Here is a 27160-nt window from a genome sequence, read left to right as displayed (position 1 = left end):
TCTTTCTCCTTCTTCTCATCCTTCTCCTTCTCCTTCTTCTCATCCTTCTCCTTCTCCTTCCTCATCTCCAAAGGCATTTAAATTAAAGGTACAGTGTTCTGCACTAATTTAAAGGCTCTCTGAAGCCTAGAAACCCTTTTTATAAGTTAACTTCGTAGCGAATTAATTTGCATCGAATCGAATTTCTTCCTGAAATTCGGCGAATCACCCGAATCGAATTTTTGAATAATTCGCTCATCTCTAATTTTGATGGCAGAAATGAATAAAAGAAAGATGTCTTAGTTGACATCAATTTGCTGAAGACAGCAAGAAGCTTGGTATAATGTAGCCAAGGTTGTCCACAGCAGTGGACAGAACAGGTACTGCAACAGGAAAAAAAAAACTGTTTATGTGTACCATTAATTTGTTAAATATTGAAAAGGAACACCCACCGCCCTTTTCCCTGCCCTTCCAGTTCCTGCCCAGCCCAGTGCACTTCCTGAAGGCAGCCATGTTGCTGCACCTGCATTGTCACTTCCTGTCCAGCCCAGTACACGTCCTGGAAGCGGCCATTTTGGTACACCAAATTAGACAACTGGAAGGCCAACGCCTCGAGTGAGCCGCCTCTACCCAGTGTGTCCGGTCTTACAAGCCAATGGTACATTCTACGTACCGCCAGATGTGCCACGTGTCCCCACCATGCCAATTCGTGAACCTGACACGACCGCTGGTCCCGCGAGAGACAATTTTATCCCCAACAGACCAAAAGGGAGCAAACATTTGCATTTAGGCTCAACCTGGTCAGACATATCTTCTTTGGACGAGGAGGCCGCAGGTCCGGAACTTCCTACGCTATTTGCATATGCTTCTCCAGATGTTCCTCTTAGGCCATAGGTGACAGGGAGGACTCCTCAGGCAGGAAGACTCCACATCCGGCAGATGTGCCGGTGCTGTATGTCATCTTTACTCTGTCCCAGGCTTTTTCCCTAGTGACCACATTCCTAGACTTGCTGGCCTGGTTCGTCGTGTTTTCAACATGTCCCCTGAATCTCCTGGGAGCTGATGTGCTATCTAGGCTCCAGGCCTCTATCATATTCACTCCTGATGGCAAGGTGGTCATCTTATTACCACTAGAAGACGAGGACACGTCCTTGCATCCTTCCTGCAGATACTTCTTCGCTTTTACCCATGAGGGGCAGCAATACACCTGGGCAGTTATGCCACAAGGGGCGTAAAATTCTCCAAGCCAGTTCGCCAAAGCCATGACCACCATACTGGACATGTGGCAAAAGGAACATTTGGCAGTGGTCCTATTTCAATATGTGGATGACCTTCTCCTCTGTGCTGATGACCTGCCCACGGCTGAAGAAGCCCCGGAGAGTTTACTATGTTACTTGGCACACCAAGGCTGTAAGGCCTCTAAACCGAAGTTGCAATGGTGCTCTACAACAGTTGTGTTCTTGGGCCACTGCCTCTCACATGGAACAAGGCATCTTACGGAGGAAAGAGTTAAGGCCATCCAGAACCTGCCACTGCCGCTAGGCCAGAAGCTACTCCACGCCTTTCTTGGCCTCATATCCTACTGTAGGTCATGGATTCCTGATGATTCTTGGTTTATGCTCTCAAGTCTGAGCCCTTCCATCCATACCATGATGGAGATTGTTTTCGTGTGGAAATGACCAATCAAAGACTAATATAATCCTTATGCTGTTCTCACATGACTCTTGCATCATTTTGCATATATAAGCTCACTTTCTCATTATAATAAACTAGAAGTGTTCATAGACTGAACTTGTGTGTCAGCGTGAGTCTCTTCCAGTGTGTGCACATTCCAAAGCTAGAATGATTAATTTGGACAGGAGCAGATAAGCACTGGACAATTTAGTCCTCAACTAAATCAGCAGCTCCATGTATAATACATAAGGGGGGATATGATCACCATGTATGATACATAAGGGGGGATATGATCTCCATGTATAATACATACGGGGGGATATGATCTCAATGTATAATACATACGGGGGGATATGATCTCCATGTATAATACATATTGGGGATATGATCTCCATGCATAATACATAAGGGGGGATATGATCACCATGTATAATACATAAGGGGGGATATGATCACCATGTATAATACATAAGGGGGGATATGATCACCATGTATAATACATAAGGGGGGATATGATCAACATGTATAATACCTAAGGGGGATATGATCTCCATGTATAATACATAAGGGGGGATATGATCTCCATGTATAATACATAAGGGGGATATGATCTCCATGTATAATACATAAGGGGGGGGAGTTATGATCACCATGTATAATACATAATGGGGGATATGGCCTCCATGTATAATACATAAGGGGGATATGATCTCCATGTATAATACATAAGGGGGGATATGATCAACATGTATAAATACATAAGGGGGGATATGATCACCATGTATAATACATAAAGGGGATATGATCACCATGTGTAATACATAAGGGGGATATGATCACCATGTATAATACATAAGGGGGGATATGATCACCATGTATAATACATAAGGGGGGATATGATCTCCATGTATAATACATAAGGGGGGGTTATGATCACCATGTATAATAAATAAGGGGGGATATGGCCTCCATGTATAATACATAAGGGGGATATGATCTCCATGTATAATACATAAGGGGGGATATGATCAACATGTATAAATACATAAGGGGGATATGATCACCATGTATAATACATAAGGGGGGATATGATCAACATGTATAATGCATAAGGGGGATATGATCAACATGTATAATGCATAAGGGGGATATGATCTCCATGTATAATACATGAGGGGGGATATGATCAACATGTATAATACCTAAGGGGGATATGATCTCCATGTATAATACATAAGGGGGGATATGATCTCCATGTATAATACATAAGGGGGGATATGATCTCCATGTATAATACATAAGGGGGGGAGTTATGATCACCATGTATAATACATAGGGGGGATATGGCCTCCATATATAATACATAAGGGGGATATGATCTCCATGTATAATACATAAGGGGGGATATGATCAACATGTATAAATACATAAGGGGGAATATGATCACCATGTATAATACATAAGGGGGATATGATCACCATGTGTAATACATAAGGGGGATATGATCACCATGTATAATACATAAGGGGGGATATGATCACCATGTATAATACATAAGGGGGGATATGATCTCCATGTATAATACATAAGGGGGGGTTATGATCACCATGTATAATACATAAGGGGGGATATGGCCTCCATGTATAATACATAAGGGGGATATGATCTCCATGTATAATACATAAGGGGGGATATGATCAACATGTATAAATACATAAGGGGGATATGATCACCATGTATAATACATAAGGGGGGATATGATCAACATGTATAATGCATAAGGGGGATATGATCAACATGTATAATGCATAAGGGGGATATAATCTCCATGTATAATACATGAGGGGGGATATGATCAACATGTATAAATACATAAGGGGGGATGTGATCTCCTTGTATAATACTTAAGAGGGATATGATCTCCATGTACAATACATAAGGGGGATATGACCTCCATGTATAATACATAAGGGGGTATATGACCTCCATGTATAATACATACGGGGGGATATGATCTCCATGTATAATACATAAGGGGGGATATGATCTCCATGTATAATACATAAGGTGGATACGATCTCCATGTATAATACATAAGGGGGATATGATCTCCATGTGTAATACATAAGGGGGGATATGATCTCCATGTATAATACATAAGGGGGGGATATGATCAACATGTATAATACATAAGGGGGGATATGATCTCCATGTATAATACATAAGGGTGGATATGATCTCCATGTATAATACATAAGGGGGATATGATCTCCATGTGTAATACATAAGGGGGGATATGATCTCCATGTATAATACATAAGGGGAATATGATCTCCATGTGTAATACATAAGGGGGGATAAGATCAACATGTATAATCACATAAGCGGGGATATGATCACCATGTATAATATATAACGGGGGATATGATCCCCATGTATAGTACATAAGGGGGGATATGCTCTCCATGTATAATACATAAGGTGGATATGATCTCCATGTATAATACATAAGGGGGATATGATCTCCATGTGTAATACATAAGGGGGGATATGATCTCCATGTATAATACATAAGGGGGGGATATGATCAACATGTATAATACATAAGGGGGGATATGATCTCCATGTATAATACATAAGGGGGGATATGATCTCCATGTATAATACATAAGGGGGATACGATCTCCATGTGTAATACATAAGGGGGATATGATCTCCATGTATAATACATAAGGGGGATATGATCTCCATGTGTAATACATAAGGGGGGATAAGAGCAACATGTATAATCACATAAGCGGGGATATGATCACCATGTATAATATATAAGGGGGGATATGATCACCATGTATAATACATGAGGGGGGATATGATCTCCATGTATAATACATAAGGGGGGATATGGAATCCATGTATAATACATAAGGGGGATATGATCTCCATGTATAATACATAAGGGGGGATATGATCAACATGTATAATACATAAGGGGGAATATGTTCAACATGTATAATGCATAAGGGGGATATGATCTCCATGTATAATACATAAGGGGGGGATATGATCAACATGTATAAATACATAAGGGGGGGTATGATCTCCTTGTATAATACTTAAGAGGGATATGATCTCCATGTATAATACATAAGGGGGGATATGATCACCATGTATAATACATAAGGGGGGATATGATCACCATGTATAATACATAAGGGGGGATATGATCTCCATGTATAATACATAAGGGGGGGGGGTTATGATCACCATGTATAATACATAAGGGGGGATATGGCCTCCATGTATAATACATAAGGGGGATATGATCTCCATGTATAATACATGAGGGGGGGATATGATCTTCATGTATAATACATAAGGGGGGATATGATCAACATGTATAATACATAATGGGGGATATGATCTCCATGTATAATACATAAGGGGGATATGATCACCATGTATAATACATAAGGGGGGATATCATCTCCATGTATAATACATAAGCGGGGATATGATGTCTATGTATAATGCATAAGGGGGGATATGATCTCCTTGTATAATACATAAGGGGGGATATTATCTCCATGTATAATACATAAGGGGTTATATGATCGCCATGTATGATACTTAAGGTGGGATATGATCTCCACGTATAATACACAAGGGGGATATGACCTCAATGCATAATACATAAGGGGGGATATGACCTCCATGTATAATACATAGAGTGGATATGACCTCCATGTATAATACATAAGGGGGATATGATCACTATGTATAATAAATAAGGGGGATATGATCTTCATGTATAAGACATAAGGGGGGGGATATGATCTCTATGAATAATACATAAGGGGGATATGATTTCCATGTATAATCCATAAGGGGGGATATGATTACCATGTATAATACATAAGGGGGGATGTGATCTTCATGTATAATACATAAGGAGGATACGATCACCATGTATAATACATAAGGGGGGATATGAGCAGCATGTATAATACATAAGGGGGGATTTGATCACCATGTATAATACATAAGGGGGGATATGATCTCCATGTATAATACATAAGGGGGGATATGATTTCCATGTATAATACATAAGGTGGGATATGATCTCCATGTATAATACATAAGGGGGTATATGATCACCATGTATAATACATAAGGGGGATATGATCTCCATGTATAATACATAAGGGGGGATATGATCACCATGTATTACACATAAGGGGGAATATGATCTACATGAATAATACATAAGGGGGATATGATCAACATGTATAAATACATAAGGGGGGATATGATCTCCATGTATAATACATAAGGGGGGATATGATCTCCATGTATAATACATAAGGTGGGATATGATCTCCATGTATAACACAAAAGTGGAGATATGATCTCCATGTATAATACATAAGGGGGATATGATCATCATGTATAATACATAAGGGGGGATATGATCTCCATGTATAATACATAAGGGGGGATATGATCTCCATGTATAATACATATTGGGGATATGATCTCCATGTATAATACATAAGGGGGGATATGATCACCATGTATAATACATAAGGGGGATATGATCTCCATGTATAATACATAAGGGGGATGTGATCTCCATGTATGATACATAAGAGGGGATATGATCTCCATGTATAATACATAAGGGGGATGTGATGTCCATGTATAATACATAAGGGGGGATATGATCTCCATGTATAATACATAAGGGGGATGTGATCTCCATGTATAATACATAAGGGAGGATATGATCTCTATGTATAACAGATAAGGGGGGATATGATCTCCATGTATAATACATAAGGGGGGTTATGATCACCATGTATGATACATAAGGGGGGATATGATCTCCATGTATAATACATAAGGGGGGATATGATCTCCATTTATAATATATAAGGTGGGTATGATCACCATGTATAATACATAAGGGTGGTTATGATCTCCATGTATAATACATAAGGGGGATATGATCTCCATGTATAATACATAAGGGGGATATGATCACCATGTATAATACATAAGGGTGGATATGATCTCCATGTATAATACATAAGGGGGGATATGATCTCCATGTATAATACATAAGGGGGGATATGATCACCATGTATAATACATAAGGGAGGGATATGATCACCATGTATAATACATAAGGGGGGGATATGACCTCCATGTATAATACATAAGGGAGGGATATGATCTCCATGTATAATACATAAGGGTGGATATGATCTCCATGTATAATACATAAGGATGGATATGATCTCCATGTATAATACATAAGGGGGGGATATGATCACCATGTATAATACATAAGGGGGGATATGATCTCCATGTATAATACATAAAGGGGGATATGATCTCCATGTATAATACTTAAGGGGGGATATGATCTCCATGTATAATACATAAGGGGGATATGATCTCCATGTATAATACATAAGGGGGATATGATCTCCATGTATAATTCATAAGGGGGGATATGATCACCATGTATAATACATAAGGGGGATATGATCTCCATGTATAATACATAAGGGGGATGTGATCTCCATGTATAATACATAAGGGGGGATATGATCTCCATGTATAATACATAAGGGGGATGTGATCTCCATGTATAATACATAAGGGGGGATATGATCTCTATGTATAACAGATAAGGGGGGATATGATCTCCATGTATAATACATAAGGGGTGATATGATCACCATGTATGATACATAAGGGGGGATATGATCTCCATGTATAATACATAAAGGGGGATATGATCTCCATTTATAATATATAAGGTGGGTATGATCACCATGTATAATACATAAGGGTGGTTATGATCTCCATGTATAATACATAAGGGGGATATGATCTCCATGTATAATACATAAGGGGGATATGATCTCCATGTATAATACATAAGGGGGATATGATCACCATGTATAATACATAAGGGTGGATATGATCTCCATGTATAAAACATAAGGGGGGATATGATCTCCATGTATAATACATAAGGGTGGATATGATCTCCATGTATAATACATAAGGATGGATATGATCTCCATGTATAATACATAAGGGGGGGATATGATCACCATGTATAATACATAAGGGGGCATATGATCTCCATGTATAATACATAAGGGGGGATATGATCTCCATGTATAATACATAAGGGGGATATGATCTCCATGTATAATACATAAGGGGGATATGATCTCCATGTATAATACATAAGGGGGGAAATGATCTCCATGTATAATACATAAGGGGGGATATGATCTCCATGTATAATACATAAGGGGGGATATGATCTCCATGTATAATACATAAGGGGGGATATGATCTCCATGTATAATACATAAGGTGGGATATGATCTCCATGTATAACACAAAAGTGGAGATATGATCTCCATGTATAATACATAAGGGGGATATGATCATCATGTATAATACATAAGGGGGGATATGATCTCCATGTATAATACATAAGGGGGGATATGATCTCCATGTATAATACATATTGGGGATATGATCTCCATGTATAATACATAAGGGGGGATATGATCACCATGTATAATACATAAGGGGGATATGATCTCCATGTATAATACATAAGGGGGATGTGATCTCCATGTATAAGACATAAGGGGGGATATGATCTCCATGTATAATACATAAGGGGGATGTGATCTCCATGTATAATACATAAGGGGGGATATGATCTCCATGTATAATACATAAGGGGGATGTGATCTCCATGTATAATACATAAGGGAGGATATGATCTCTATGTATAACAGATAAGGGGGGATATGATCTCCATGTATAATACATAAGGGGGGTTATGATCACCATGTATGATACATAAGGGGGGATATGATCTCCATGTATAATACATAAGGGGGGATATGATCTCCATTTATAATATATAAGGTGGGTATGATCACCATGTATAATACATAAGGGTGGGTATGATCTCCATGTATAATACATAAGGGGGATATGATCTCCATGTATAATACATAAGGGGGATATGATCACCATGTATAATACATAAGGGTGGATATGATCTCCATGTATAATACATAAGGGGGGATATGATCTCCATGTATAATACATAAGGGGGGATATGATCACCATGTATAATACATAAGGGAGGGATATGATCACCATGTATAATACATAAGGGGGGGATATGACCTCCATGTATAATACATAAGGGAGGGATATGATCTCCATGTATAATACATAAGGGTGGATATGATCTCCATGTATAATACATAAGGATGGATATGATCTCCATGTATAATACATAAGGGGGGGATATGATCACCATGTATAATACATAAGGGGGGATATGATCTCCATGTATAATACATAAAGGGGGATATGATCTCCATGTATAATACTTAAGGGGGGATATGATCTCCATGTATAATACATAAGGGGGATATGATCTCCATGTATAATACATAAGGGGGATATGATCTCCATGTATAATACATAAGGGGGATATGATCTCCATGTATAATACATAAGGGGTTGTGATCTCCATGTATAATACATAAGGGGGGATATGATCTCCATGTATAATACATAAGGGGGATGTGATCTCCATGTATAATACATAAGGGGGGATATGATCTCCATGTATAATACATAAGGGGGATGTGATCTCCATGTATAATACATAAGGGGGGATATGATCTCTATGTATAACAGATAAGGGGGGATATGATCTCCATGTATAATACATAAGGGGTGATATGATCACCATGTATGATACATAAGGGGGGATATGATCTCCATGTATAATACATAAGGGGGGATATGATCTCCATTTATAATATATAAGGTGGGTATGATCACAATGTGTAATACATAAGGGTGGTTATGATCTCCATGTATAATACATAAGGGGGATATGATCTCCATGTATAATACATAAGGGGGATATGATCACCATGTATAATACATAAGGGTGGATATGATCTCCATGTATAAAACATAAGGGGGGATATGATCTCCATGTATAATACATAAGGGTGGATATGATCTCCATGTATAATACATAAGGATGGATATGATCTCCATGTATAATACATAAGGGGGGGATATGATCACCATGTATAATACATAAGGGGGCATATGATCTCCATGTATAATACATAAGGGGGGATATGATCTCCATGTATAATACATAAGGGGGGGATATGATCTCCATGTATAATACATAAGGGGGATATGATCTCCATGTATAATACATAAGGGGGATATGATCTCCATGTATAATACATAAGGGGGGATATGATCTCCATGTATAATACATAAGGGGGGATATGATCTCCATGTATAATACATAAGGGGGGATATGATCTCCATGTATAATACATAAGGGGGGATATGATCTCCATGTATAATACATAAGGGGGGGATATGATCACCATGTATAATACATAAGGGGGGGATATGATCACCATGTATAATACATAAGGGGGGATATGATCACCATGTATAATACATAAGGGGGGGATATGATCTCCATGTATAATACATAATGGGAGATAGATCTCCATGTATAATACATAAGGGGGGATATGATCTCCATGTATAATACTTAAGGGGGATATGATCTCCATGTATAATACATAAGGGGGGATATGATCACCATGTATAATACATAAGGGGGGATATGATCACCATGTATAATACATAAGGGGGGGATATGATCACCATGTATAATACATAAGGGGGAGATATGATCTCCATGTGTAATACATAAGGGGGAATATGATCTCCATGTATAATACATAAGGGGGGATATGACCCCCATGTATAATACATAAGGGGGATATGATCTCCATGTATAATACATAAGGGGGGATATGATCTCCATGTATAATACATAAGGGGGATATGATCTCCATGTATAATACATAAGGGGGGATATGATCTCCATGTATAATACATAAGAGGGGATATGATCACCATGTATAATACATAAGGGGGGATATGATCACCATGTATAATACATAAGGGGGGGATATGATCACCATGTATAATACATAAGGGGGAGATATGATCTCCATGTATAATACATAAGGGGGGATATGATCTCCATGTATAATACATAAGGGGGATATGATCTCCATGTATAATACATAAGGGGGGATATGATCTCCATGTATATTACATAAGGGGGGGATATGATCACCATGTATAATACATAAGGGGGAGATATGATCTCCATGTATAATACATAAGGGGGGATATGATCTCCATGTATAATACATAAGGGGGATATGATCTCCATGTATAATACATAAGGGGGGATATGATCTCCATGTATATTACATAAGGGGGGATATGATCACCATGTATAATACATAAGGGGGATATGATCACCATGTATAATACATAAGGGGGGATATGATCTCCATGTATAATACATAAGGGGATATGATCTCCATGTATAATACATAAGGGGGGATATGATCTCCATGTATAATACATAAGGGGGGATATGATCTCCATGTATAATACATAAGGGGGATATGATCTCCATGTATAATACATAAGGGGGGATATTATCTCCATGTATAAATACATCAGTGGTTCATATATTGAACTCGGTGTAGAGCTATTCACCCTGAGGTCATCACAGAGGACAAGGGGGCGCTCATTACGTCTGGAGGAAAAGAAATTTAATCTCCAAACACGGAAAGGTTTCTTCACAGTGAGAGCTGTGAGAATGTGGAATAGACTCCCTCAAGAGTTGGTTGTGTCCTGCTCAGTGGATTGCTTCATAAATGTCCTGGATTCTTTCTTGGATACACAGAATATAACTGGATATAACATTTATAGGTAAAGTTGATCCAGGGAATATCCGATTACCTCTCGGGGGATCAGGAAGGAATTTTTTTCCCTGCAGGTGCAAATTGGATCATGCTTTCCTGTTTTTTTTTGCCTTCCACTAGATCAACTGTGGGTATAGATTCTATGCAATAGTGGTGTTAACCTCCTGTGCTATAAATCTCAGAAAATTTAACCTACCAAGAGAAGCTGTTAACATTAAATCATATATCTATGAGCTGTATATATAAATTAATAAATCACAATGTAGCGCTACTCACAAAAATTAATGAATAAATATAAACATCCACAAATACATAGTGACACACTGTAAAATATCCATGAAATAAACCAATAATGCTCACTTGGTGCCACAATATAAATATAACATCAGTGAAAATGATAATCATGCATATGATACTTCATATAGTACCACAATATAATCTGATTTAAAACCCCCAAAAAAGTGATGGTGAATGATAGTAGAAACATTTGTTTCTATTACTACAAATACATAAAAACATGCAAAAAACTATTGCATATACATGCAGTAGATACCTAAAATACCACACAACATATACCAAGGAACATATACCTCTTGCAAGGTAAAAACATAAAAATCCCAATCAGTGAGACATAAAATATATAAAATCAGTGTACAATATCTGTAAAAAAATCTGTGCAACAACATAAATATATAAATAGGATCAAACTGCAACGTCTGATCTGTGCTCATAAAGTCCAATATGATGTGGATAATATCACTTTATCCAATTAGAGATGTCCCTCATTCAGATAGTGTGTGTGATGAGTGCACAGAGTCCCCTTCCCCAGAAATAGCACAGCATTGCAGTCAGGGTGGGGTGAGGCATACAGTCTTGCGGAGTCTCCCCACCCTGACTGCAATGCTGTGCTATTTCTGGGGAAGGGGAAACTGCACTCATCTAATTGGACCCTGCATGCTGACAGACGTGTTTTGTGTTTTAAGTGAGATATTGGCGCTGTATCTTACCCTATCTGCAGAGCAGCCATTAGATCAGATTGCTGACCTTGTAGATGGAGATTTGTGTGTGGTGGGAGCAGATCAGTGGAGTGGCTGCATACTTGAAGGATCTGAGAGTGGGATCTTACAAAACTCTTTGACCCGTATGTTTCTAAGTTTTAGGGTGAGAGGCTTACCTAGCCGGTGGTCGGGTTGTCTTGTGTCAGCAGTTACCCACTGTCACACCCCATCAGCACGAGTGTCATCTCTAATTGGATAAGGTGATATTATCCACATCTTATTGGACTTTATGAGCACAGATCAGACGTTGCAGTTTGATCCTATTTATATATTTGTGTTGTTACCAGGAGCGGACTGACAACTCATGGGGCCCCCGGGCAATAGGGGATCATGGGGCCCCTATGTCATTGCCCAAACTCAAAAAAGCCTTTGAAAATGGTACCAGGGGCATCTCATGGGGCCCCCTACTTACCCACGGACCTTGGGCACTGCCCGAGTTTCCAAATGGTCAGTCCGCCCCTGGTTGTTGCACAGATTTTTTCACAAATATTGTGCACTGATTTTATGTATTTTATGTCTCACTGATTGGGATTTTTATTTTTTTACCTTGCAAGAGGTATATGTTCCTTGGTATATGTTGTGTGGTATTTTGGGTATCTACTGCATGTATATGTAATAGTTTTTTTGCATGTTTTTATGTATTTGTAGTAGTAGAAAATATGTTTCTACTATCATTCACCATCACATTTTTGGGGTTTTTAAATCACATTATATTGTGGTAATATATGAAGTATCATATGCATGATTATCATTTTCACTGATGTTTATATTTATATTGTGGCACCAAGTGAGCATTATTGGTTTATTTCACAGATTTTTACAGTGTGTCACTATGTATTTGTTGATGTTTATATTTATTCATTTATTTTTGTGAGTAGTGCTGCATTGTGATTTATTTATTTAACTGTGGGTATAGAATTATAACTTTTTTTTTTTTTCTATGGTTGAACTGGATGGACTTTTGTCTTTTTTCATCCCGACTAACTATGTAACTATGTGAAAAAGGAAGCTGTGGATACATGGTTCATAAAAATTCTGTTGTAACAGACTGCATTTATAGAATGTTGGAATGCTGGAGATGTTTATATAATTATTACAGCGCTGAGCATACCCTTTGGCGCTATATAAATACTGTATAATGATTATTATGTTGTACAATGTGCCGAGACCAGATTGAGAACCCAGATCTCAAGCAAACCTTCACATATGCAGTTACTAGGGTTGCCACCTCATCCCTTTAAAACCGAACACATATTAATTATACAGGTGCGGAGGCTAATTTAATTTAATGCAGATATGGCACTAAGTGAGTTTAATTACCAACTTAATCAGCCACAGAACCTGTGTAATTAATATGTGTTTGGGTGAGGTGGCAACCCTAGCAGTGACACAGGTAATGGTTCTTCTCTTTGTTATTCCTATCTATATTTAGAGCCATATTTATATATCTATATCAGTATATCTTCCTATATGAAGAGAAAAAATACCAGGCTTGAACCTGCCACCCAGCTCTGTATATCTGTCATCAGGTCCTGATGGAGACAGTATGATTTTGCCTATAGCCAGCAGAGGAGAATAGTTGGCATTTCCTTGTATAGCCACTGGCCACACTATTTTATTAATAAGTAATAATACAAACATCTAAGTATATTTATACATTGTCACTAAATTCTTTGGTTTAGGACCTGTAAGGCAAGATTTACACTGCTGAATTGTGGTTATGGGCAGCAAAAAGCGTGTTGTCCAATATACCCATTTTGAGCCTCCAACGCACATCTCCAATGAATATTTCCAATGCACATCACCAACAAACCACAATAGTCCTGCGTTTTAGAGCACCATCTCTCTATAGAACCATCTCGGCCTTGTGGTGTGTCCAGTAAAGGATTTGTTTTGGTGTGTTGGCTCTCCCATTCAATATGATTGGGCTTCCTTAATGTTAGGGTTGGTTGGTTTGACTGGCAGGGGTGTTAGATGGATCTGAAGTCTCGCTGATCATTGAATATGTATTTCATTTTTTTACAAATCTCTTTGCCTGAAATTCTGCTTTAAATTCCACTGTCAGGAACAATTGTACATTTGTAATAACGGGAAGTGTTTCGGCCTTAGCTATTTATTCTGAGTATAATTTTTATCCTGCGGTCAGACAGTGCCACTCCTCCCAATATGAATAAAACCCTCCTGAGGGACCTGAAGGCCACCCACAAAGTTCATCTGACTGGGGTGGGAGACTCGCTGGTTCACTTCCTGGCTATTGTAGATGGAAACCCCCCCCCCAAAAAAAAAATGAAGTCTTGTTAACCCCTAAGTGGATAGGTGGAGGAAGGGAGTTCTTAGATTTTAGATTTTATATTACAAAACGGTAATCCTGGTAGACTATGGAAGATAGGTGTCAAGCACCATTCCAAAACATTGACCTCCTAGATGTCGCTCTCACTCTCCCTTCTATCTCCCACCTATGTATATCTGCAAATACAATGTTCCTGACCACCACACTGGCCAAACACTCCTTAGAGAAACTTGCATGGCAGAAGTAGTGTTTATAGAGCTTTAAAATATCTAAATATCTGAAGGCTCTTTAGTAGTATGCCACAATACATGGATCCTCCAACCATGCTAAGTGTTCTGAGATGACAGTTCTGCTTTTTTACCTAAATTCACCAAAACGGTGTAGGTTGTCAGTCAATAATACTTTACAGTTAGAACAAACACAAGTATCTTTACCTATTTAAATGAATAGGGTATTGCTTGGAGAACACGTATATGCAGATACACAGTAACTATAACAAATATATATATATAAAAACTAAGAACAACATATAATAAAGTAACCTACGTTAGAATATAGCTGTTAAATTCTTTTTTCTGTAAAAGAGTAGATGATAAACATAGTGTTAATAGAAGCGTGGGAAGATGAGATGGTGAGTTGGTGTAATGATGAGTCATTGCAGCAATGGGTTGGCGTGATAATGTCTCAGTCAAATGGTTGTTTGGTGGTGTAACAAGCATGCACACAGTGAAGGACACAGCCTCCATTTTGTTAAGAATCTCCATTTTCTCCCCTTATTCTTTCCCCTTCCCTCTCTGAGAGGCACAGTGACGTATGGCAGTGTGTGTTAAAAGTGTCACAGGCCAGAGCCCAGCAGGGGGGCTATGAGCTGTAGGACCCCCAAGGGAGCTGGGGCCTCACTGTCCAAAGAACCTGTAAAATGTAGCACCTCGTAAAAGCTACAGCAAGCCTTCCTAGGAGTTCAAAGACATTTCAAGGAAGGCGGGACCAGCTAACCCTTTTAAAATTAATTTTTTCCCCCATTTCTCATATCTTGGAATATGAGAGACTTACATAAAAACAAGACATATCACCAGATTGGGCAAGAGGAGACGAACATTTTGGTAGGTCACTCTTTTTGTCTCTAATACATACTAAAGCCGAAACGTTGATCTCGTGAAGCGTTCAGTGTATAATTTCTTATTTCATATCGAATCAATCCTCAGATGTGTCTGCATAATAATCTACCCGCGGGTGGAGTGTCACTTGTGCACAGGAAAAGTTATGAGCCAAAATATGAACTACACGTGATTTTGGCTCTAGTTTAGGTCTACACCCAGACCTCCACACACTAAATGGGGTATTGGTCCTTGACTTCAGAGACACCCCCTGCTGGGAAACTACAGATTGGGCTGCCAGGCGTAAGAGAGTTAAGTTAAAGAATTCTCCCATTTTAACATCTGAGGAGATCCGTGCCCTTTTGCTCTGAAACTTGATCTGCAAACCCAAGGCTGTTTGGCAAGTACTTTAACCCTTTAACCTCCTTTCTGTTACCTCTTAGCTGTGCTGTTGTTCTCTGTATATTTATATATATATATTGGTTACATTTGTAAGAGAGTTCCTGCAAGAAGAATCGCAATCGGGAACGAGCATGTGTGAAAGAGATCCCGCAGAAGAATTGCCTGTTGTGCGCAGGCATGCGCGATTGCGCACATGCGCGCAGACGTGCACACGCACGGCGAAGATTGGCGCCAGACGGGCTATTTAAGGTGCGCCTCTGCCCAGATTCAGTGCTGACTGGTCTTCAGCTCCCCCCCGTGTCCTGCTTGCTACTGTTCGTTTCCTTGTTGCTGACCCGGCTTGTTCCTGACCCGACTCTGAGTACTCTTCTGCCCCCGGTTCCTGACTTCAACTCTGATCCTGACTTTGGCTTTTCCTCCTGATCTTGTACCGCGCTGCCCGACTGTTATGATCCTGGCTATCCTATGACTCTGCTCCAGTCCTGTGTCCTGGCTACAAACCTGGCTCTGCTGTGCATCTGGCAATCCACTATACCTGCCTGGTCTATTGCTACAGTACCCAAATCAGACGATATCCTGCCTACCAAGGTCATCATCTGCTAGAGCTGCAAGCAAACCTCTGGCACTCTTGTCCCCCTGGTCCCTAGACCCCCTCTGTTCCAACTTCAGCGGGGTCAGGGCTAGTGACACAAGTGAGGCCGACCTCGTCAATTCAGTCTCCCATCAGGTACTTGACAACATCTTTGTTCTGTAAATATTTTTATTGCACCCCTTTTTGACTTTTCAGTAATAAATCTTTCCTTCTGAAAGTGTTGAACTGTTTGTATAGCTCTTAATTGCAATTTACGAATTCCTGCCTCTAAAAAGAATGCTTCTGTGTTTGTTTAACCCTCTGAATAACTAGCCTGCGGTGACCGTGTTATACAGATGATTACCTCAACCATTATAGTGTTATTGCGGATATCGCCACGTTTCCTCTTTCTCTGTACAAAAAGGAGGTGGTGGCAGTGTGAAGGGTTAATTGCGTAGTTAACCTGACCCAGTAACAATCGCTCAGGCTGCCGGTACATCGATTGTGGTCCATTAGCTGGAAGATCGTTGTGCAGGGTGCGGCTGGGTGTGGCATTGTTACACACGTGACATTGCGGCTTCAGATCAGCCAGTCCTTCGGTCATGAGTTTGGTGAGAAGGTCAGGGGTCTGACACCGCGTCCATCACATATTGGTGACAGCGATCATGGGATCGTCACATATTGGTGGCAGCGATCCCGCGTTCGTCACAGGTGGTATATTGGGTCAGTGGAATAGTGGTTCAGTAAGATGGTGGGTTGGTTGGATGTTGGGTTGGTGGGATAGTGGATTGGTTGGATGTTGGGTTAGTGGTTTGGAAAACTGGTGGGTTAGGAGATTGTTGTGTCTCTTGCTTAATAATATAAAGGTTTGGTCAAATAAAATTTTGAGTGATTGGTTGGGTGTCATACAGTAAGATGGTGGGTTGGTTGGATGCTGGGTCAGTGAGTTAATGTCAAGGTCCTACCTTTCCTCAGGGCTTGTGCTGCTCCATGTGCTGGCATCCATCTTAGGTGTCTGCAAAGCATTGTGGGATCCTTTATGCTTTCAGCCCTCTGTGGCTCCTCCTCCAGGAGGTGGCGGCTTATCACATATAAGTCTGCTGTTTGTAGCTGTCCATTGCATTCGTGTCCTGTCTGTTGCACAGCAGCAAGCTCCTGTTTAGTTTCTCATTGCTCTCCTGGATACCGACTCCTTCCTGGCTTCTGACCCCGGCTCTGGCGACCATACTTCCTGGCTTCTGACCCCGGCTCTGGCGACCATCCTTCCTGGCTTCTGACCCCGGCTCTGGCGACCATGCTTCCTGGCTTCTTACCCCGGCTCTGGCGATCATCCTTCCTGGCTTCTGACCCCGGCTCTGGCAACCATCCTTCCTGGCTACTGTCCTATCAAGTCATCCGCTGTTGCTGTTGGACTTGCATAGACACTGTCTTGTTTTGTATAATAAACCTACCTTTAATTGCACCTCCTTGTGTGTCTGGCTCCTCGCTCCCTGACAGTTAAGCTGGCCACACAATCTAAGATATCTCTGTGGTTGGGGGAGATGGAGAATCAATGGGATAGTGGGTTGTTGGGATGGTGGGATGATGATTTGGTGGGCTGGTCAAATAGAGGATTGGTAAGTTGATAAGTTGGCGAATTGGCATAGGCAGCGGGTTGGTGTTATAAGTATGTGGATGCTGTGTACTACCCTTTGGTCAGCAGGTTGATGTTAGAGATGTGCAGACACTGCATACTCTCTGGCCAGCAGGAGGCAACAGGCTTCTTTTGGAGGTATGAAAAAGTGGTAAGAAATTCCTCTGTGGTAATGCTGGTGTTACTCTGTGGTAATGCTGGTGTTCCTCTGTGGTAATGCTGGTGTTACTCTGTGGTAATGCTGGTGTTCCTCTGTGGTAATGCTGGTGTTTCTCTGTGGTAATGCTGGTGTTTCTCTGTGGTAATGCTGGTGTTACTCTGTGGTAATGCTGGTGTTACTCTGTGGTAATGCTGGTGTTCCTCTGTGGTAATGCTGGTGTTCCTCTGTGGTAATGCTGGTGTTACTCTGTGGTAATCCTGGTGTTACTCTGTGGTAATGCTGGTGTTACTCTGTGGTAATGCTGGTGTTACTCTGTGGTAATCCTGGTGTTACTCTGTGGTAATGCTGGTGTTCCTCTGTGGTAATGCTGGTGTTACTCTGTGGTAATGCTGGTGTTACTCTGTGGTAATGCTGGTGTTCCTCTGTGGTAATGCTGGTGTTTCTCTGTGGTAATGCTGGTGTTACTCTGTGGTGATGCTGTTTTAAAGCAGCTGAGTGAAGACTTTATGAATCAAGCTGTAATCCTGTAGTAAACCTGTTACACAGTCTTATAGAGATATAATATCCAGCACAGGGTGATTGCTGTGAGGGTATGTATGACACTCCCAAGTGCCACATCCTATTCAAACTATTGGAGAAGAAAAGGGGCCATTTGGTGGACTTTATAGGCATGGCCCCTTTTCTTCTCTGTTGCACAGTCTACCTGGTTAACATTGCCTTGCTGTGTGACAGATTTGATAAATTCAGGTGTGTGTGTGCTGTACACTCACTCTGGTCACCAGCGGGAGACAACCTGGTGTTAGCCCTGATTCACACAAGATCCGACTTTGAATTTGTGCGACTTGACTTGAAGTCGCACGATTTCAAAGCCACATAGTGCGACTTCAGGTGTGACTTGGCAGACATCTGTACACCTTCATGCACAGATATCTATGCAAGGCACACCTGAAATCACGAAGAATAGTGCAGAAACCTTTTTCTCAAATTGGTGCTGCACCATAAAATTGGAGTTGCACTGGTTTGAACTGTTCCATTGCCAACAATAGGATGTGATTTTAAACTGTCAAATCACATGACAAGTCGCACCGGCGTGAATCCGGTCACAGTGGTGGATAGATGTTATATACTCTCCTCTGACCAGCAGGTGGCAGCAACTAGTATTAAAGATGTGTGGGTTCTATATACTCTGCTCTGGCCACTGGTAGTAGGTGACAGCATGCTGATGTTAGAGTCCATCAAGTGGCAGTAGACATATGTCATGTGTCTGTATATTCCTCTCTGGGCGGCAGGTGCTGGTAGGCTGGTGTTATGTGAGTGGGTACTGTGTATACTCTCCTATGGCTAGCTGTGAACTGTTGTAGGTGGGGTCCTGTAGGCTGCTGGATGTGAAGTCTCCCACAAATAGACAGGCTGTAGATAAATGGTGGTGAGATTTCCTGATATACGGGCCTAAAGTGTGGCCTTCAGCATCATCAAAGACCCCCTCATAAATTTCAGTAAATATTCAGTGTCAGAGATAGCAGACACATAACAGGATATAGTCAAATACTATGGATATGACACAAGAGATGGTCAGAGACAATAGACATAATACAGGAGTTGGTCAGAGACTGCAGACGTGATACAAGAGATGGTCAGAGACTGCAGATATAATACAAGAAATGTTCAGAGACTGCTCACATAGTACAGGAACTTTTTGTAGAATGTGGACATAATACAGGAGATGGTAAGAGACTACAAACACAATATAAGAGATGATCATACACTGCAGACATACTACAAGAGATGGTCAGAGACTGTGGACATGATAAAAGAGATGGTCAGAGACCGCAGACATAATACAAGAGATGGTCAGAGACTGTGTACACGGTATAGGAGATGGTCAGAGACTGCAGATATGATAAAAGAGATGGCCAGAGACTGCAGACATAATACACGGGATGGTCAGAGACTGCAGACATAATACACAAGATGGTCAGAGACTGCAGACATACCACAGGAGATGGTCAGAGACTGCAGACATAATACACGAGATGCTCAGATACTGCAGACATAATACACGAGATGCTTAGAGACTGCAGACATAATACACGAGATGCTCAGAGACTGCAGACATAATACATGAGATACTCAAAGACTGCAGACATATTACAGAAGATGGTCAGAGACTGCAGACATATTACAGGAGATGGCCAGAGACTGCAGACATATTACAGGAGATGGTCAGAGATTGCAGACATGATACACAAGATGGTCAGAGACTGCAGGCATGTTACAGGAGATGGTCAGAGATTGCAGACATGGTACACAAGATGGTCAGAGACTGCAGACATATTACAGGAGATGATCAGAGATTGTAGATATGATACAAGAGATGCTCAGAGACTGCAGTCATGGTACAGGAGATGTTCAGATACTGCAGATGTGATACAATAGATAGTGGACATGCAATAGGAGTTTTTGGAGACTAGGGACATGTTGCAGGAGACAGTCACAGACTAGAGACATATTACATGAGACTGTCTGGAGATTACTGCTCTGACAAGGCATTAGGTAAACACAGTTTAGTGCCTGCTGGGACCGCAAGGGCTTCATAAAAAGCACCAAAAGGCAGCATGCAGCCCTTGGGCTGTAGATTCGAAATCATAAACGTTGTTTACTCTTCTCTGGCGAGCAGGTGGCAGCAAGCTAGTGTTAGAGGTCTGTGGACACGCTATTCTCTCCTTTGGCCAGAAGGTTTCAGCAATCTGTATTTGCAGGTTTTGGCACCACTATATACTCCTCTGTGGCCAGCAGGTGGCAGTATACTAATGTTAGCCGTGGGTGGTTTATTCTGTGTTCTGGCCAGTAGGTGGCAGGAGGCTGGTGTTGGAGGTGTGTGGATGCTGCATTCCTTTCTTCGGTCAGCTGGTGGCAGCATAAAGCCTGAAGAAGGGGTCTACGAATCCTGAAAGCTTGCATCTTTCATAACTTATTTAACCATCAGAGTATCACTTATACTCCTAACTTACTGTATGTAACGGAACCGGAACCCGATCACTCTTGGGTATCTTCCATTATACTGCAGCTTCCCCGTCCGAACACAAAATCCAAGGACCACACCCTGGAAATCCCTCAGGAAATAGACAGCACCCAGCTCTTCTTAAAACAGGAAGGGAACTCTTTTATTTTTTCACAAACACAGGATATATACAGAGGGTGGGGAAACACAACCAGGAACAGGAAACACATCATCAGCCCACCCCATTGGTGGGAAGGGCTTCAGGGAATACATCATCAACCAGCCCCATCAGTGGGAAGAGCTACAGGGAACCACCCCAACCAACCCAAGACACAGAACAATGGGATAGCACATGGCAAGAACAATAGACAGCCATGTGGCCGAGACAAAGGAATAGCCACATGGCAGTAGACAATAGGCAACTACATGGCCGAGAACAAAGGAACATAAACTATACACAAGACTGGGACATTCACACCCTGTCCCCCTTCACAGGCACAGGGTCACTTAAACATAATGGGGAGAACATGAGCTGACACAGAGGTTCCTCCACCCCCAAAAGTCACTCCAGTCACACTGTAGTGATCAATGACTAGCACAGTGCAGTGCTGCACTACTGCTAAGAAGAAGACCATAGAAATATATCAATATAATGCTTCATAATATGGAGACAATATATAAAAAGAGAGGTAAACTACTATACGTTGTCCACTGTAACTGACATTATTAATGGATAATCTGTATTGCAAGTATGATGTTCTACCTATTTCTAGTATGTTTGGCAACTATTTTTGTATTTTTCTCCACAATTCTGCCAATTCCAGTCACGTGATTGTTATATCTGTGGCCCCTATGGAGAGGTATTTTGGCTAATGGCTTACACAACCGCTGAGATCAAGCCAGGGTTGGCAGTCCCCACACTGATCACTGACTGAGTGGTGGGATCGTTCAACCTCCACCCTATATCTATGGCCCTCCAAAAACAATCGGTGAACCACTTTCTATGGACAAGCAGAGAAGACACCCTCCCCCCCATGTTCAGTATATGTGTCATTGCACACATCTAGAGGAGATGAAAGAGAAAGCTGTGGACACATGGTTCTCAGAATGTCCATTCTGTTGTAACAGTCTGTATTTATACAATGTTAGAATGCTGGAGATGTTTAAACAGTTATCGTGGTTGGATGGTGAGCTGATCACAGGGTGAGAACGGATCCTAAACACATCCCATGTGCAATGACACAGGTAAGGGTTCTGCTCTGTGTTATTCCTGTCTATATGTAGATTTATATTTTTACTGTATATTAGTATGTCTACCTATATAAAGGGAAAAATGCCAGGCTTGAACCTCCCACCCAGCTCCATCAATCTGCCATCAGGTTTTGACACACTGTTGGGCACAGTAGACGTTTGCCTATAGGCAAAGAAAAAGAGTCAACTTTTCTTTTTGTGTAGCCACTGACCACACTATTTTATTCATAAATAATAATACAAATATCTAACATAAGTATATTTATACATTGTCATCAAATTCTTAGTCGGGTTAGGACCAGTAAGGCCAGATTTACGCCATTGAATTGTGGTAATGGCAGTAAAAAGCATGTTGCTGTCCATTGGATTAATTTCGAACCCCCAACACATACCTCCAAGGCATATATCCAATTCACATCTCCCACACACCACAGTGGACCTGCATTTTAGACCACAATCTTTCTTTATAACCATCTCTGCCTTGTGGAAGGTTTAATGAAAGGCTTGTGTTGGTGCCTTGGCACCCCCTTCAGTCTTCATGGGCTTTCTTCATGTCGAGGTTGGTTTGACTGACAGGAGTATTTGGATCTGATGACTTGCTGATGATGGAATATGTATTACATCTTTTTAAATCTCAGTCTCAATTGTACACTTCTGATCATTGGAACTGTTTAGGTGTCAGCTATGTATGCTGAGTCTAATTTTTATCCTTCGGTCATACAGTTTCACTTTGTTCCATGTGAATAAAACCCTAGTAAGGGACACACTTTTCCCTTGAACGCTACCCACAAAGTTCTTCCAGCTGGGGCAGGAGGTTCTCCGGTTCACTGCCTGGTCATAGATCAGAGAGAGAGGCAGAGTGACGCTAGATGAAGAACCTAGAGTACCATAATCTCAAATCAACAAATGACTACAAAAAAGGTAAAAACCAGGGACTTTCTGAGGTGGCACCCAGGAATATAGATTCAAAACATAGGTATATATTTCAAAACTTTTCCATCACATCATGCACATATGGTGCTTAGTACAGTGTTTCTTCTTTTTTGACCAATTACAAAGACCATGTAGTATGTTTGCTCTATATTGAGTGTCACATTTCACAGATACAGGTTGCGGTCAACGCGGTTCATAGATACCTCTATGGGCTTATTCCTTCACTGTGGATCGGTAAGTGAGGAGGTCTCCTCCAATATTACCACTAGAGATGAGCGAAGTATTCAAAAATTCGATTCGACTGATTCGGCGAATTCGTAGAAAAATTTCGATTCGAGTCGAATATATTCGCTGTGAATTTAACTTAAAAAAGGGTGTTTCTAGGCTTCAGAGAGACTTAATATTAGTGCTGAACACTGTACCTTTAATTTAAATGCCCTTGGAGTCTGCTGGGGAAGAGAAATAATACTGTCAGGCAGTATGACATGCAGATGAGTGCCGTCGATCTTAGAATCACCGCACACTTCACTCATTTGGCCAGTCACGGGGCCAAAACCAGAGTGTGGAGCCACAGTGTGGCGGTGGAGGCAGCAGCAATGGGAGGCCATACAGCACCCTATGACAAAAATGGAAACCACCAGCAGTGTGAGGAGACCTGAAAGTGGCACATGGCAGAGTGTGGCGATAGAGACAGCAGCAATGGGAGGCCGTACAGGGACCCATGACACACTCTGGACCTGGCAGCAGCATGAGGAGGCGGTACAGGGGCCCATGGCAGATTACGGGCCTGGCAGCAACATGAGGAGTCGGTACGGGGGCCCATGGCAGATTACAGGCCTGGCAGCAGCAATGGGAGGCCGTACAGGGACCCATGACACAATCTGGACGTGGCAGCAGCATGGGGAGGCGGTACAGGGGCCCATGACAGATTACGGGCCTGGCAGCAGCATTTGGAGTCGGTACGGGGGCCCATGACACACTCTGGACCTGGCAGCAGCATGAGGAGGCGGTACAGGGGCGCATGACAGATTACGAGCCTGGCAGCAGCAACTTGGACAGGAGGACGTTCAGTTTCTGCACCGTCTGGTGCGTGCTCGCAAACTGTTGTCTCTTGGAAACGGATTCCAAGAAAGACTGCTGACGGAATCCGTGAAGAGGAGTAGCAGGAGAAGGAGCATCTGAACGAGCGGAATATGCCAACAAGCGACAACAGGGGCCCATGGCAGATTAGGGGCCTGGCAGCAGCTATGGGAGGCCCGTAATCTGCCAGCACCCTATGACAAAAAATGGAACCCACCAGCAGTGTGAGGAGACCTGAAAGTGGCACATGGCAGAGTGTGGCGATGGAGACAGCAGCAATGGGAGGCCGTACAGGGACCCATGACAGACTCTGGACCTGGCAGCAGCATGAGGAGGCGGTATATAGGGGCCTATGGCAGATTAGGGGCCTGGCAGCAGCTATGGGAGGCCCGTAATCTGCCAGCACCCTATGTCAAAAAATTCTACACACCAGCAGTGTGTGAGACCTGAAAGTGGCACATGGCAGAGTGTGGCGATGGAGACAGCAGCAATGGGAGGCCGTACAGGGACCCATGAGAGACTCTGGACTTGGCAGCAGCATGAGGAGGCGGTATAGGGGCCCATGGCAGATTAGGGGCCTGGCAGCAGCTATGGGAGGCCCGTAATCTGCCAGCACCCTATGACAAAAAATGGAACACACCAGCAGTGTGAGGAGACCTGAAAGTGGCACATGTTTGGGGCATGATTCATGGCGGATTTAGTCAGTTGTGTCAGGAACTGGTGGTTTGAAATCCAGACTAATCCACGCCTGATTCATTTTCACAAACGTCAGTCTCTCCACACTTTGGGTGGACAGTCGTGTCCTCCGCGGAGTTGCAATACCTCCTGCCGCACTAAACACGCGCTCCGATGCCACGCTACTGGCCGGGCATGACAGCCTTTCAAGGGCAAATTCAGCTAGTTGGGGCCAAAGGTCAAGTTTCGTTGCCCAGTAGTCAAGGGGATTGTCTACCTCGGTTGGCAGGGTGCTGTCCAAGTAGGCCTAAGCCTGTTGTTTGAGGTCCTGCTCCAGGTCCACCTGATGCTGCTGCTGCTGCTGCGGCTGGTTAGTAGTTTCCTCACTGCGCTGGTGAAGAAAGCTACTCATCATCGACTGCAGACTGAGGCAGCCGCTGCTGGTGGAGCTGCCACTGCTCCTACCACCCCACCCCTCCCCTGCTGCCATGGCAGCGGAACGCGAGCGCACAGGGCCCACAGTGTCTGAGGATGGACGTTGGCGCAGACAGGCAGAGACCAGCTGACTACATAGGTGGTTTTTATAGTACGTTATTTTGGCCTCCCTCTCAGCAGGTGTGAAAAAGGCCACCATTTTTGAACGGTAGCGAGGGTCCAACAAGGTGGACAGCCAAAAGTCATCCCTCTGTCTGATGGTTATTATTCGGCTGTCGCTACGCAAGCAACCGAGCATGCTATGGGCCATTTGTGCCAAGGAATGCGAGGGACTCCCTGCCTCCATCTCCACAGCATACTGCCACGGTGCGTCTGGGTCCTCTGTCTCCTCCTCCTCCTCCTCTACCAGATGCTCCTGCTCCTCCACTCCTGTCCGCTGAGTGGAAAAACCACCCATTTCACTCAATAATTCCTGAGCACCAATGTCCTCCTCTACCTCCTCCTCTTCTTCCTGTCCTGCCCCCACAGGGGTCATGTGGCGTTGAGATCTGTGCGCCACGTCTACCGCACCCTGACCAGCCATTGTTAACAGCATTTGTTCCAGGACGTGCAACAGAGGAATGACGTCGTTCATCCCATAGTCCTGCCGACTCACGAATAGCGTGGCCTCCTCAAAGGGCCTGAGCAAGCGCAGGTGTCACGCATGAGCTGCCAATGGCTGACATCTAAGTTACACAGGGAGTACCTTTATCCGCTTTTAACATCAGGAAATCGGTGATGGCCTTTCGCTGTTCGTAAAGGCGGTCTAACATATGTAGGGTTGAATTCCACCTTGTTGCAACGTCACAGCATGAGGAGTCGGTACGGGGGCCCATGGCAGATTACGTGCCTGGCAGCAGCAATGGGAGGCCCGTAATCTGCCAGCACCCTATGTCAAAAAATTCAACACACCAGCAGTGTGAGGAGACCTGAAAGTGGCACATGGCAGAGTGTGGCTATGGAGACAGCAGCAATAGGAGGCCGTACAGGGA

At 42.3% G+C, this 27160-nt stretch overlaps 1 protein-coding gene across 1 annotated transcript in view; it reads left to right on the top strand.

Moving 5' to 3' along the window:
• The first annotated feature begins 12427 nt into the window (after positions 1-12427).
• Positions 12428-27160, top strand: part of LOC149449522 (transient receptor potential cation channel subfamily M member 2-like) — a 372880-nt gene continuing 358147 nt past the window's right edge. Inside the window, exon 1 of the mRNA XM_089693136.1 lies at positions 12428-12801. The gene's annotated coding sequence lies outside the window, so the exon portion shown is untranslated. The remainder of the gene's footprint in view (positions 12802-27160) is intronic.

Source organism: Staurois parvus, unplaced genomic scaffold, assembly GCF_062004578.1.
Source record: "Staurois parvus isolate SC_StPar_1 unplaced genomic scaffold, SC_StPar_1.0 ptg000615l, whole genome shotgun sequence".
NCBI lineage: Eukaryota > Metazoa > Chordata > Amphibia > Anura > Ranidae > Staurois > Staurois parvus.
Note: the sequence above shows the minus strand (reverse complement) of the source record. Positions and strands in the feature narration are given on the sequence as shown.